A 14802-nucleotide genomic window follows, 5' to 3' on the forward strand; every position below is an offset into this window, starting at 1 on the left:
GTAAATTTTTGATCCTAGAAGTAGAGTGGAGGGGGAAAAGAGACTAGTTTCGACCTATTACGTTTGACATATGTGTAGAGAGGTTGAAAAATTGGGCTTAGGACTCGAATGGTCAGTTTGCGTTCATTGTTCTCCTGTTTGTGGTAAAAATATGAGTGCCCCATTGATCTAATGGTGGTAGTCCGAACCTCTACTTTATTCAACCATATTTCGTAATCGGTGTGTGTGTTGAAACTAAACTGTTCGAAGGTGGAGCACGTGGTCCCTCTGGTGCGAAACATTATCTACATTTCGTTTCGTCTCAGAGTTTTAGTTCAGTGCCGACCTGAGGTAGTTTTGACTCCGTTTTCGTTTCGACCCTGAGTTTAGCTCCCCCGATTTAAAACCATTTCGTTTCGTTTCTACATTTCACTATATTCATAATATTCAAATTATTTGGTTTTAGAAATCCTAGTTTAGACGAATGGCAATGGTCAATTTTAACCGCATTTGAAAAAGTCCAGTTTGGCGCCCATGCGATGCCACTCCACGTAGGTGTCAGGGACCTAGTTTCTAAACGAGTAGATAGGAGTTTTACATCGTCTGAGACTACCAATGCATGTATGAGGCACAGAGCTCAGGGAAACATGTCTTAATAATCTCCTCCTAAAACTGGCTAATGTCGGAAAGTTTTCTTCGTTTGATAGGGTATTAATAATCCTTATTTAAGCCAAGCGCTATCTACTAGCAGCGTACTCTGCTACCTGCTGACAGCCTGCATCGTATCAGCGCTCAAAGCCTCGCACCAAGGTCACCTCACACGGCGACAGCGGGAACCAGAATGACGTCACACGGTGTTTTCCCAGCATTCATACTTAGTCGTCGCGTTTTCGCGCACTTGAAAATGTTTACTTTTCATTTAATCACGAAAATATATATCGTCATTAAAAGATCTAAAAGCGTGAAATACGTACTCAAGGAGTAATAATCTTTTGATTTAGGCACTAAAAAATAATAGGAAACCACCCTATTATAATATCTCTTGATGCGGGAAATACATACCTATATATCCGTATATTTTCATTATGAAATTCCCTTCATATTATCTCGACATTTTTTCGTGTCGCCCCTATTACAGTGGCGGAAACATATAGGGGGCGGGGTGGGAATGAGTGCGAAATTGAGGGTTTCCATCATATCCCCATTTCAAAGCTTATGATTATGAATAATAATTTAATTGTTAATTTCTCTTGCGTATTCGGCTATTAATGTCATATTTTTCAAGGATTTTGTTAAACCAGTAGTAAATTCATGGGTAAATTAATTCTTATTGTATCCATAGTTACTTGGTTACACCACAAGGAAACGGACTCTACTTGAAAACGTACGGAGTAATAGCGGAGCTGTCGTCACAGCCTTTCCACGCAGGTTTTTATTTATTTCTACACCAACGTCAACAGCGCTATTCGACCTTTACATGGTTTTTTTATGACATGTATCAATTAAATGTACACACAATCATCTATGCCCTGTATAGATGCCACCTACCCAAGCGCGATTTGAACCTGCGACCTTCGGATTGGTAGGCGAGGATTTTTACCTTGCCGTCACCGAGGACGGCCAATAATGTGGCCAGTAAAAATAATCAAATAATAAGCAATCTTTATAATGTGGCCAGAATCCATTTTATGCCAAAGCATTTAACGAAATTATTAGTAACAATCGAACAAGCCTATTCTGACTGCTAATCCCTAGTATTGAGCTACTTAGCGTTGGTAATAGAGCTAGAAAATCTAATATCCCCGCTCATTGGCGGATTCAGGGTAGGAACAACGGGGCTAAGTAGGAGTAATAGTGCAGTAGTGAGGGTCTGTACAAAATTGCCGCTCTATCTAATGTAAAATGGATACCCAAGGGGAGGCTATAGCCCCTTCAGCCCCCCCCCCCCCCCAATAGATCAGCCACTGTCCCCACTTGTGGTATAATGTTTGATTCTTTCCCGGCGAACAATAGCAGTAGAGATTTCTCGGGTTTTGCACAGGGTCAGATCCTTCATAACTCCTTGCAATGTTTTGACAACCAACTCGCCCATCGTTATCAGGAATCCAATGATTGGAATCCTTATTGGATGATTGAATTCTTGAATTCAATCATTGGATTCTTAGATTGATGAGCCTGAAGACGAGGGGCGTGTTGTTTGTTGAAACGTTGGAAGGAGAAATGGAGTACCTGAGCCGGTTCAAAACCCGAGAAATTTTTATTGCTATCCCCGCATGTGACGTATGCTTTCTTTGATTTACATACATCCGTTTTTCGTCGATTTCAGTAGTTCGGGGTCTTTTCTCTTATCGCCAGAACGTCTTCCCCCCTCCGCCGGGAGGTGGCGTTGTCGATCTCCCAGCCTCTTCCCGCACGCATGCAACCGGGGGCCGGCCGGTTGGGGGCGGGGGGCAGGGGTTGGGTTGGGTTGCCGAGGGTCGTACCGTGGGGTGGGGCCTTTTTTTCGGCGAGCCCTCTCGCCGCGGTGAGAAGGGTGAGGCCTTTGTTGGACGAGAGGGGAAGGGTAAGAAAGTCCCTACCCTTCCACCCCTCACACCCCTTGCGATCACGCTAAACACGTCGTTCCCTTCTTGTTTTTCCACAGTCTTCCGTGGTACGTCGAGGTGCTGAGGTCGCAGGACAGCCGAGGGAGTGGGCTGCGGACCAGGATCCCTCGAGTTCAAGCAGGATGTCGCAGAAACCTCGCTGGAAGAGGCACGAAATATGCCGTTCGAGTCCCCACTGCTATCCCCAAGGCGTGGGATGATGATCGGTGTATTTTCATCCCCACCATTTGATTTTCAAACTCTCTGCTTGGGTGGAGCGATGGTTTCCTGATGAACAGCGAACCATGTGGCTCCAAGCTTGAAGAAAATCAGCAAAATTCCTTCTGGTTCTGGCCCGTGAGGAGAAATATGCTGAAGGTGTACGATGAATACGCAGTGCTTAAGTGTGGTTATAACGGTCTCCAATCTAGTTGATCCAATAGGACTCGGAGGACAGCGGGGGTAGTTATGAGACTGGCAGTAGAGCTGTACCTTGGCCTTTCATGGTGTTCATACCTCGCGAAAAAAATCTACGGTCAAAAGTGCACAATTATCAGAGACCGCTTCTAGTAGGCATCCTTAGGAGGCTTCGGAAGAACGTTTTATGAGACTCCTATTTCCCGATCTTTCCCATGGACGTGTATGGAGAAGCTGTTCCTTTCCGGTTTTGTTTGAATAGGACTTCCCTTTTTGGATTTCGAACGCTGCTTGGTTTGCTTCAACGGAGTGAACAAGTGAAACATCCTCCTCTTTGTGTTCACTATTATTTGTTGGTCTGGTTAAACTGGAATCTCCCAACGGAGATGAAATGATTGTTCATCGACTTTGAATTCCCTCGTCTTCGCGTGTTCTGTGTGTGAATGTGGTGGATTCGGGCTGTTGGTTCCGATGTTTAATGACTAGGAGGGATATCAAGTGTTCCTGTGACATTGCTTAGGGAATGGTAAAATTTAATCACTAACGCATGTGGAGCCTTAATTTTTCCTCAGGGAGGAGGTGAAGATAAACTTGATTCTTATTTTTATTAACTTATGATTGTAGTTAATGGTGCTAGTTAACTGCGAAGTCTGCGACTACTATTCATTATGATTTAGGTTTTAGGTATTTATTGAAAAGAAGCTAATATCTGCAGACCAAGTGTCGAAATATGCCGGACTTTATTGAACAAATTTTTGTTTCCCACGGAAACCTATTATTGAACGAATGCCTATATCCTCGTGCCAACTAAATCATTTATCTCTTCCCGAAAAATGTTTTCTCGTATATTTTGGGATGCACGTGTACAGCAATTATAGTTCCAGTTCAAGGCCATGGAGAGCCATCTCTTATCGCAGACACCAAGATCGGACAATTTATCTTCCAAAGAAAACACAATTATGAACCAAATTGAGTTGTAGGAAAAGGGAAATTAATTTTATTGAGTGGGGACTCAGACCAATTTGTGGAGTGCGATCTTCAGTTAAGGAATTCAAGAGCTGTAGCCGCTGTGGATGAAGCCAAGTACGTGGAGACTTCAACGCCTCGGAAGACTTGCATTTTTCTCGGCAATTTCACGTGAGAGATATTTTCCTGACGGCGCTGGTAACTGCGAGACGGAGAGCACCTTTGGATTTGAGAAATCCCAAGTCACTTTCATGTTTCCCGGGCCTCGGCTGCGGTCTGCTTTCGGGCGAGTGGCAGCATGGACGAATGGGATGGGAGGCGGTTGGCCGGACTGTTGGAGGCAGGTGGCGGGAGAGACGCGAGGAGCACGTGGTTTCGGCTGCTCCCATCTGCAGGCGACCCCGAGGCCACTGCATACATATCCAGCGAGTCTTCTTGTATCTCGGTGAGTCCCTTGAATTCTAAAAATGTCCAAGCTTGTGTGTTGGTATTAGTTGTAGTTCTCTTAATTTCTTATATATTTTTGGAAATTTGCGAGTGTCTTTTTTCTCTTTTATTTTCCCGGATAATAATGAAAAATATGAAATATTATAATTTTGTGATCATTTTTATAGACATAAATGTAATTTTAACTGTTAGCGATTTGGTTCATGAATTAAATCAATGAAAAATACGATTGTAGAATAAAAAATCTCGTGTGGTATATTGGAAGCTATAACAAGAAAGAAAACATAGTTAGAAAAATCTGAAGAAAACGACTGTCGAGAGCATAGAAAAATATACTGACTCATGAGTGGTGACGTCACATTGCGTAATTATTTTGATTAATTTTTAACCGATTTAATAAGGAATTCAAATTTGAATTTAGATCGTAGGTTTTAAATGAAAATAAAAAAGCAAATCTTTATTCTATCTCTGCTCATAAGTTGTCAGTGCTAACACTTGACGATTAACGTTCTTACAGTAACTCTCGAATTTATATCTTTTTGAGTGCTTTATTTATACTTCGTCGGCATACATTCGATATATATATAAATTAGAATTTTTCATAGGCTTTCCTTGCACCACCTTGTTGGTCCTGCGGGTTTAACCTGATGTATTATTGTTTGCAAACTCAAAAAGGTAAATGATGTGAACGTATGCAGGCCATTTCAATTTTACTAGAAATATTTGACTAATCTTCCATTAAAAGCAGCACTGCCATGAATACATTGTCCTATCGAATGAGATAGGTATCGGTGTAGTTGCGGTGCTATTTGGTGATTCAGCGCCCGACAGAGGCAGGAAATGATCGCGCACCCTGGAGAATTTCCACCACAACTCACAAGAATTATAATTTAGTGGTCATTTCCGTTAAGGACATCACAAATGCCTCGGGCAAGGTCAGCTATTTGGATGGGAAAGGGGGGCTTAAGTGACCGATGGGTTTCGGAAGTTCACAGGAGATTCCATTACGCTTCAATGGATTCCACGAGAAGAACTGTCATTCCTTTCTCGCGATGCTCAGCTTCCCGCTCCACTTACGGGACCAAATTCTACTGATACTGTCAGTCAATCTTTTGCGTCTTCGGAAGGTCCACAGTTGTGAAAATACCTTGTTTGTAGCCACCTGGTTGCATACAAACGACTGTTTTCCAAAGAATGTCACGGTGTTAATTGACAAAAATACAAATATTCCGCTTATTTAAATATGGGAAAATGGGTTTGGAGAGAGTTTTTTTTAAATCTTCCGTGCAATGTATATTTTTATATAATCGGTATATTCTGTATATTTCAGTTACTGCCTTTATTGACTTCTTTACGATGCGTAGCAATATTCATTCATTCAATTTACGGCGCAAATACATCAAGAAATGTAAAACGGATAGGGATGCAAAATAGCGATGGTTACTTACTCTACGAATATCCGATCTGAAGTGCGGACATACCACCGAGAAAAAATCATAAGCCTTAGCCGGTATTCGAACCCTGATCCCGGCCGTCCGCCATTCACATTAGTCTTGGAAGTAACAGCGGAAAAGACGGCAGCCTACCTTCACTGACAATGAGTCGCACGCTGCTCTCTGAAAGCTATAAAATTCCATTGACATCAATCATCCCGGTAAAGGCAAATGATTTTTCCACTTCCCAATAAGTGAATAAGTTGGGCTTATTCACTTATTGGAAAGCGGAAAAATGCAGTTAAAATAGATAGCAAGTTTAGGAATACATAGGAAAAACCTTGAAAGAGTTCTGATGTAACGAAACCATCGTCTTAAAAATTAATCACCATGTGGAAAAAGCAAAGTTTTTATTTCTTTAACTCTTACGATAAATGATTTCCGCCAAGTTCAGCCTGCTTCTATTATTCATTAAAAAAACTTTGCCTAGTTAACGTTTACTATGAGGATGTAAGCCGACGGGGATGCTAACAAAGCTAGGAAATTCCACAAGCAAAAAAATCATTCCGGTAAAGACAGTTGATTTTTCCACCGTGCAATAATAAATTATACTTAACTACAGTACAAATTGTAAAAATAAACTGCTTTTGGAATGCTTAGTTGACGAATTTTTAAAATTTTAGTTGACGAATACTATGATGATATAATCCTACGGGTATGTCGCAGGAAAAAATCCGTAAGAGAATGAATAATTCATGCTCTGAACTTAGTTCGAACGAATATTCCCACGCCCCTGCTATTTAGCCTCTATTTTACTCGGTCTCGAAGGTTCTCGTGGACCCAGTTCGCAAAACCCGACCAACTTGTCCTCTTCCCTTCCTTTTTTGCCCTCGTGGAGAGGGAGAGACCCTTCCCATAATGCCCCATCCCTTTCTAGCCCAAACTCGAACCTTCTCTTTTCTTTACGCCGCCTTTGCCGCGGCTCTCAAAAACCAGACCCTCCCGAGTACCACACCACCCAGGAGGCGAAGTTGCGTCCTTTCCTCTTCGTTTTGCGAATGAGACCGTTCGCGTCCGAAAGAACTCCCAAATCGTTACCATTAATTACCACCTCAAAATAAGAACGTCGGCCGTTCTTTTTAACAAGTCAGAATGTGATTAAATTATTGGTCGAATGTTGTGGTCTACGGCTGGAACAGATTTTATTCTTCCCGGAATGGGATGAGATTTATTTTTATCGAGGAAACTGTCTTTTCTTCTGAGTTTTCTACGTGTTTTGTCTTATTTTTATTTATTTTTCGGGGAAAAAATCATAAAAAGCGGCTTTCGGAGCCCCTCCCTGGATCCATCCCCCTCATTGGTATCCAATTTACACTAGATTAAATGGTTATTTTGTTCGGTTGTGGAATATATACAGGAGAGGTTAGCCCCAACTCTCTCCCCCCCCCCCTTCGCTCACATAAATGGGGGTTGTATTTCCGTGTCTATTGGCATTTCAAAAAGAGACGTGTTGATAATTGGCTTGGGTTTTCCCTTTCTTATTAAACCGCAAAGGAAATATGCGGGTATTGGTGAGCAAAACTCCTTTAATTTGGAAATCACGACTTAAATAATTAACTCTCTGTGACTTAAATTATTAAGGTTTCTGGTTGCCATTGAAGCAGCGTCTTGGAGATACGGAAACCGGCGTTGCTTGGTGCGTGGAGAAATTAGACGCTGAAACGCGTCACCTTCTGCTCTCGAGGACGAAAAACGGCAATATTCTTCTGTCATAAATCTGGCAATATGTCATGTTGGGTTGGTCGGGTGGTCACTATGAGAATTGGGTCGGGCAGCCAAAGCCATTTATGCCTTTTAGGGCAATTCAGAGATTGGAAGTTATGGAGAAGAATGGAGAAAGTTGAGCGTGAAACTCGGTTTTGCGTTAGTTAACTGACAGGTGTTGACACTTAAGGTTTCACTCGTTGCCGTTTTTTGAATGCATAATGAGCATGATTTTATTGCGTAGTGATTCAGTTAAAGCCTCTCTGGAATTAGGAATAATATGCAAAATTATTAGGAGCAGCATTCCCTAAAACTGTATTGGTGGTCTGTCATTGCTTATGCACCTTTATGAATACTGTTGGTTGTCGCTTTGAAAGTAAAGTTAAACTCCCAATTTTTAGCGAGGTTTTTGGACGATTTGTTCATGTATTTTAATCCAAGGCAGACCCTACTTTAATCTCTGTTTTGCTCGCTGTTTGTCCGAGTTTTCCGGAAAACCTAAAATTCTCATTAGATTTTTGCTTGTAGGTGATGATTAATATTTTCCAGTGAGCTAGAATTTGAAAAAGTTTCTTCGCCCATAAAACGTTTTCACTCTCTGTACTATCCGTCAACAGTATAACATGTCGTCATTATTTTTATTGGAACCCTGTGGGCACCACTTTAAATTTTGACCACCCTTCCTTTGATGGAACGAGGGTGAGCGTCTGAGTCAGGCTTCCGTTTACTACCGCCCCAGCTTCACAGTAGCAACCGCATCGTAAATACCCACATGCTCCAAGTGACGAGGCATAATTTGAATTACAATGGTGGCGGCCCGATTCCTCGCGCATGGCAAGAGTCACTCATTCAACGAAGTACGTGAGCGCGGACTATTTTGCTGTATACTGATGTACCACTGAGTGAATTGGCTGGTGAATCACCATCTGTACCATGGATTGGTGCCCATAGTCCATGAAATTTTGGTCCTGCTCAGTACCTATTTGGTTTATCACTTGTCAAGGTCTACGATTTTGTGATATTACCAATGTAAAATTACAGTTTTCCCTTTAGACTAATAGATTGTATGATTGTATGTATCTCCCTCATTTCTTATTTGTTTTCCGCTAAAGCTCTCCATCAATTCTTAAAACTAGTAGCGATGTTCAAGTTTTTAGTTTTCTAAGTTTTGAAAAAAACATTTAATTTGATACGTAAAGGAAAATGGGTACATTGATGATTATTTTGAGAAAATTTTGGTTCAAGTGGTATTTTTTTCAAAGTAATTAGTCGATTACTTACATGCTAGTGACAGATTACTTTGGAAATAGTAGGTACTGACAGCCCATGCTATTTCCTTAACGTTTTCTTTCCAAGAACTTAGACAAGGATCGAATCATTACTTCCCAAAATATTTCGTGGAAAGAAAATTCTTAGTAATCAAAGCCTTGCTCCCTAAATATAGACTTCTGGTACCTAAAAAGAGATCATACCGTATACATTTCTTGTTTCGAATGGCCAAGGCAGTTTATTGGTAGAGTTACTTTCGTCAAGGCTGTTCAAAGTGTTTGTATCAAATGTATCGACCTCGAAAATTATGGATTAATAAGGTACACCAAAGGTATGCAGCCCCCTCAAAATGTAACCCCTTCCCCTCGGCATCATTACGCTCTTGGATCTTGGTCAAAAACTGTCTATGCTAGTTTTTTTATCGACATGAACGATTACCGAAACACTAACTTTGCCCCATGCATTGAGGAGAAGATTTCCAGCAAAACTACTTTATTAAAAGGGGCTGATTGCAAGTGAAACCGACCAATACTTCCCGCGTTGGAATTGCTATTCTTTACTTCTACCTTTTCGGTTGTAAGTATCTATTGTAACGCTAATAATTTATATCATGGCAATAGATACATCCATACTGCTGTATCAACTGTCATGCTTCCGCCTTCCGTATGTCCCCTGGGATGTTACCGCCCTCAAAAATTAGCCCCTTCCGTTGCCGTTGAACTCGTTGAAATAAAAACCGAACCCGTATATAGCAAGAAACGAACCTGAGGAAACGTGTTTCTAGTTATATATTTCTACAGTGCTAGTATCATATTTTAATCGCAAAATAGAGGAAATGGAGCATATTTTCTGCTAATTCAGATAAGGACCTCAACGACGATGGAATAGACCTTTAAACAAAAGTTCTAATATAACATCCGCTCTCTTTAAAAGCTGCCCCACCGTTTTCGGAAATTAATATCTGGGGAGTGAATTCTAGTTCTTCAAATGGAAACGTCACCCATGAAGCGACCTTGCTAAGCGTATTTCTGTTTGCCAGGCCATTATTCTATATTTATTGTTATGCTTCTCCCTAATATCAGGGTTAAATAACGTACCCTTCCGAGTATTTTCACTTCATGACATTGATGTAATCAACTTAAATATTCCTGCATGAGAAATTTTACTCTTATCTTTTCCGAAATCTGTGTTGCCAAATTAGACTGGGCGCCTGGGGTCCTCAAAAAGCCCATGACTCAGAGAGCACGCGCTTGCTTGTCAGAATGCAGACAGTGGCATCTACATCTACATCTACATCTACAAATTACCCTGCGAGCCACCTCTAGGGTGTTTGGCAGGGGGTGATCAATCACCAGCATGCAGCATGCATTTGGACTCCCACATGCACACCACACCGTCCAAGAAACGTCCCGTATAATAACAAATTATACTACTATATGCTGTTAGAAATAGAATATAGAATAGAAATTCAGAAACATGCAGTAAGTTTTACATAGGTTAGTAGGCTACACTACAAGTCATGCAATCTATTTACGCGCTCCATTGCTGCCGTTATAATCTCTTATTGATCGTGGAAAAAATGACATTCGGAATCTGTCTGTTCTGCAATCTATCTCTCTTATTTTATTTATATGATCTGATCTTCCGTAGTACGTTGGCGTCCGCAAGATATGGTTAACTTCGTCAGAAAAGACACTGCTCTTGAATTTATCTAAAAGGTTTAGTCTATTTTTCAATCTACGGTCCGACAGAGATTCCCATCCGAGTTTATGTAAGAGGTCAGTTACACTAACAAGACTATCGTAACGACCTTTCACATACCTGGCAGCTCTTCTTTGCACGCGTTCTAACTCTGTTATTAAGCCTTTTTCATGAGGGTCCCAAACACTGGCAGCGTATTCCAAATGTGGTCTAACGAGGGAAAAGTAGCTAATTTCTCTCACTTTGTCGTCGCACTTTCCTAATATTCTTTTAACAAAACCCATTTTACGATTAGCTTGACCGGTTATTTCTCGAATATGTTTATTCCACGATAGATCATTATTGAGTCTAACCCCTAGATATTTCACAGATTCAACTGCCTTTAACTGCGCGCCCCGAATGACATAGTTACGCTGTAGGGAGTTATTCTTCTTCCAGAAATTCATTACGACGCATTTTTCCAAATTTAATTCTAACTGCCAAGCATCGCACCAAGCTTGGATAGCAGCAAGGTCATTCGTTAGTTCATCTATATCTTTGCTGGAACGAATTTCTCTGTAAACTACAGCGTCGTCTGCAAATAATCGTAACTTACTCTGCACTACTTCGCCAATGTCGTTTATATAAAGAAGGAATAGGAGTGGGCCAATGACACTACCCTGAGGAACGCCAGAAGTCACTCTAACCTCATTGGAGACTGCACCGTCTAATACTACTCTTTGGACGCGGTCGCTCAAAAATTCTCTAATCCAGGAAATGACATCTTCGTCTAGACCATAAGATTTCAGTTTTAATATTAACTTTCCGTGGGGTACTTTATCAAATGCCTTTTTGAAATCAAGAAAAATCGCGTCTACTGGAATGTTGTCTTCCCCGGAGACTAAAATATCGTGGGCGAAAAGCGCTAACTGAGTTTCGCAAGATCTGCTTTTCCTGAATCCATGTTGATTTCCCATTAATAAGTTTTGCGCGTCTAGGTGTTTCATTACCGAGCTGACTACGATGTGTTCAAGGACTTTGCAAGAGATGGACGTTAAAGATATCGGTCTGTAATTAGATGGCTGTTCCTTGTCTCCACTTTTAAATATAGGCGTTACATTAGCGATTTTCCAGTCATTAGGTACTTCGTGTTGCTTGATGGATTTACTGAATATTAACTGCAAGTAGGGGGCAATTTCTGAGGCTAGTTCTTTATATACGCGAGAAGGGATTTCGTCTGGACCAGGTGATTTATTTGGACTAAGCGATTTCAATATATTTTCTATTCCGAGCGTACTAATGTCAATAGCTGGCATCTTATGAATACAGGGATTGTCATCGGTCTCGGGTGAGTTTTCGGAAGGCTCCGTGAACACGCTCTTAAAGTAGGAATTTAATAAATTGGCTTTATCGTAACTGCTTGTCAACACATCTCCATTGTCGTTTCTCAGCGAACATACGGTAGATCGTTTACCTTGAACTTCCCTAACATATGACCAAAATGCTTTTGGGTTATCCTGTAACTGCTCTACTAGTGTTTTTCTTTTAAAATTCGTGAACGCATTCCTGAACGCTTCCTTCGTGGCGGCTTTAGTCATCCTATATTTTTTAATTATTAGCTCGCGTTCATTAGCGGATAAATCCGTGCTGACTTTTTTCATTTTAGCATGACACGCTCTCTGTCGCCTCAATGATTTTCTCACTTCCGCGTCGTACCATCTCGGTTCGCTGCCTTCTTTTACTATTTTACTAGGGATGTAGCTATTTATTCCCGAAGTTACGAGCGAAAGAAAAGCTTTCCAAGTATTCTCTACATTTAACTTTAATACTGATTCTTGAAACTCGGGGAAAGCATTTTTCATATGACTCTTAAACCCATCAAAATTAGCTCTTTTAAAAATGAAAACTTTACGCTCTTTTTTAAAGTTTACAGCGGTATTTAGAGAAAACTTTGCAGTTACTACCCTATGGTCACTTATTCCTTCGACAGTGCCAACGTTTATTACCTGATGTGGTATATTTGTCGCTAATAAATCAAGAATATTTTCTCCTCTGTTCGGTGCGGATGCTATTTGAAACAATGAATTAGATGTGAAAGTGTGTAATAAAGCCTCGCAGATCACTTTATCCCACATGGCGTGTGCCGTCTCACCTGTTGCTTGATCCGGCGATAATCTACTTGAAAGCTTGGTGTTAGCATTTAAGCCCGTTGAATCAGTTCCGATTATGCGTGATCCTATATTTATTTTTTGTTTGCGAATACAATCAATCCTTCAGGTCTCCCCATCAATTTATAGACAGCTGGTTCTAGTGAATTTGGTATCCACGTGCTCAATCATGTTCCTGCACGTCGTCAAGTCATACCTTGAAAAAATAGGACAACTTAAATCGCGAGTCACATTGACGTGCATTTTTTTCAATTAATGGTAATTTTTCGTTGAAGATTTTTTCTCTTTAGATGACAAAAGATATTTTGACTTGTTAATATTTTGGTTGCTTTGCGATTATTTATTGAAATGATGGGGAGGATAGTTTAAAGAGACATACATAGGAGTGTTTTACTACAGAGCAGGCAAGGATATGAGAGCGGTCTGAAAAGTAAAATAAAGCAATTACTGGCTACGGAAAAACCTGCAATTTTAAAGAAATAATGTGCCACATCAAGGCAGAGAAGAATTTGCTGGAGTAATGACGGCTGTTATTTATCGTGTTAATTGGAGAATAATATTTTCTGCGATCGCATTTAAGGGTTTCTAGATTTCTTTAAAGCAACTGACATTATGCCTGAATATACTCGGACTTTATTCCTATAAACTGTTATAACTTTATATGCTTTTGATATTTACCTAATTTTATTCTTCTGTTAGTAAATGTTATAGAATTGAAATGGAAAACACATACAAGCTATTTCAGGTCAAGTCTTGAGACTGTTTCTCTTGAGAGTTTAAAAAAGTCTTAAGTTAACCGATGATTGTATCAGCATAAGTATATTCGAAATGACTTTAATATTGAAAAAATTTCCTATATTGAAGCTTGTCGTAGGCAAATAGCTTATATACCGTTCTTGCTCTTTCACGGAGCGGCTTTGTGGCAGGTAATTCGTCCATTAAATTCATCAAAGAAAAAGTATGCTAGATAATTGTTGAGTTCCGGACTAAATGACATCCTGTTAGCTGCTTACAGGGCAAATAATAGGGAGACATTGGATAGCAATCATAAACTGAGAGTGGGACATCGTTTTGGCAATTACTACTCTAGCTTGGGGGTGTGAGTATATGTTTTTAATCGAATGATAAAAAGGTTGCTCGAGATGATTCGTATAAATTTGGATAATTATGAGATTATGAAATGAAAATATCATTCATAAAAATTAATCTACTTTTTCTTTACCCCTTCAGAAGTCGTATTTTTATTCGAGTGTGTGTAAGGTTTTTAGTTGACAATATCGTGGTGGCGGCGGGGATGAATCCTCGCCTACCATATCGAAGGTCGCGGGTTCGAGTCCCGCCAGAATAAGTTTCCCCTTTGAGGATGTGGGTGTATGTGATCGTCTGTTGTTGATTGTTTAAACTCCTGATGTAAAGGCCGCATTGCCCACTTTTTTGTGAGGGCGATATTGTGATTTTCCTTAGTTTTTATTAATAAATACGCGGTAGAAAGTATGAATTGCATAAAAAGTGGGAATGGTAGAAATTTGTCGCCAAATAAATTGTGGCATCATGAGTTTCTTTCTGTCGATTTTTGCTTAATTGATCTGGCGAATCGAAAATCCGAGAAAAAAATGTACCCTATGATGTGCATCATTTTTTATTTTCTCACATTTTCGATTTCAACCCCTTGTCTGGTGCTATGGGGAGTGTAAACGATATGCTGACAAAATCAGGCAGATTTTTATACATTCGTATGTCGCTCAAGAGGCCTAAATACAATAGCAATGAATTTTCTAAAGTCGATAACGAAATATAAATTCTTGGAATGGGTCTTACTTAGCAACAGCGTATCAAGGCCCAAGTTCCCTCCTTTTTTGCGTCTGTTTTGGTGGAATATAATACTTCCGCGGAATGCGGCCCTGAAGGCCGCATCGAAAACTCGCGGGCCTGTCACTGTCAGCTGACTTGTCCTGCGGTCCTCAATGCACTACCTTCCCCTCGCGACTTTCCTAGCAAATACCGAAAATTTGAAAGAAAGCATGTCCCACTCATTAAAAACCTTACTTCATTTTGAAAAATTAGGCTATCTCCAAATTACAACAATGGCACGTT

The 14802-nt window shown here is 40.4% G+C and overlaps 1 protein-coding gene across 1 annotated transcript in view; it reads left to right on the plus strand.

The window, feature by feature from the left end:
• LOC124163940 overlaps positions 1-14802 on the plus strand; it is a 250137-nt gene that overhangs the window by 229050 nt on the left and 6285 nt on the right. Inside the window, exon 7 of the mRNA XM_046541059.1 lies at positions 2624-4392. The gene's annotated coding sequence lies outside the window, so the exon portion shown is untranslated. The remainder of the gene's footprint in view (positions 1-2623; positions 4393-14802) is intronic.

The sequence above is a fragment of the Ischnura elegans genome, chromosome 8 (assembly GCF_921293095.1).
Source record: "Ischnura elegans chromosome 8, ioIscEleg1.1, whole genome shotgun sequence".
In the NCBI taxonomy this organism is placed as follows: Eukaryota; Metazoa; Arthropoda; class Insecta; order Odonata; family Coenagrionidae; genus Ischnura; species Ischnura elegans.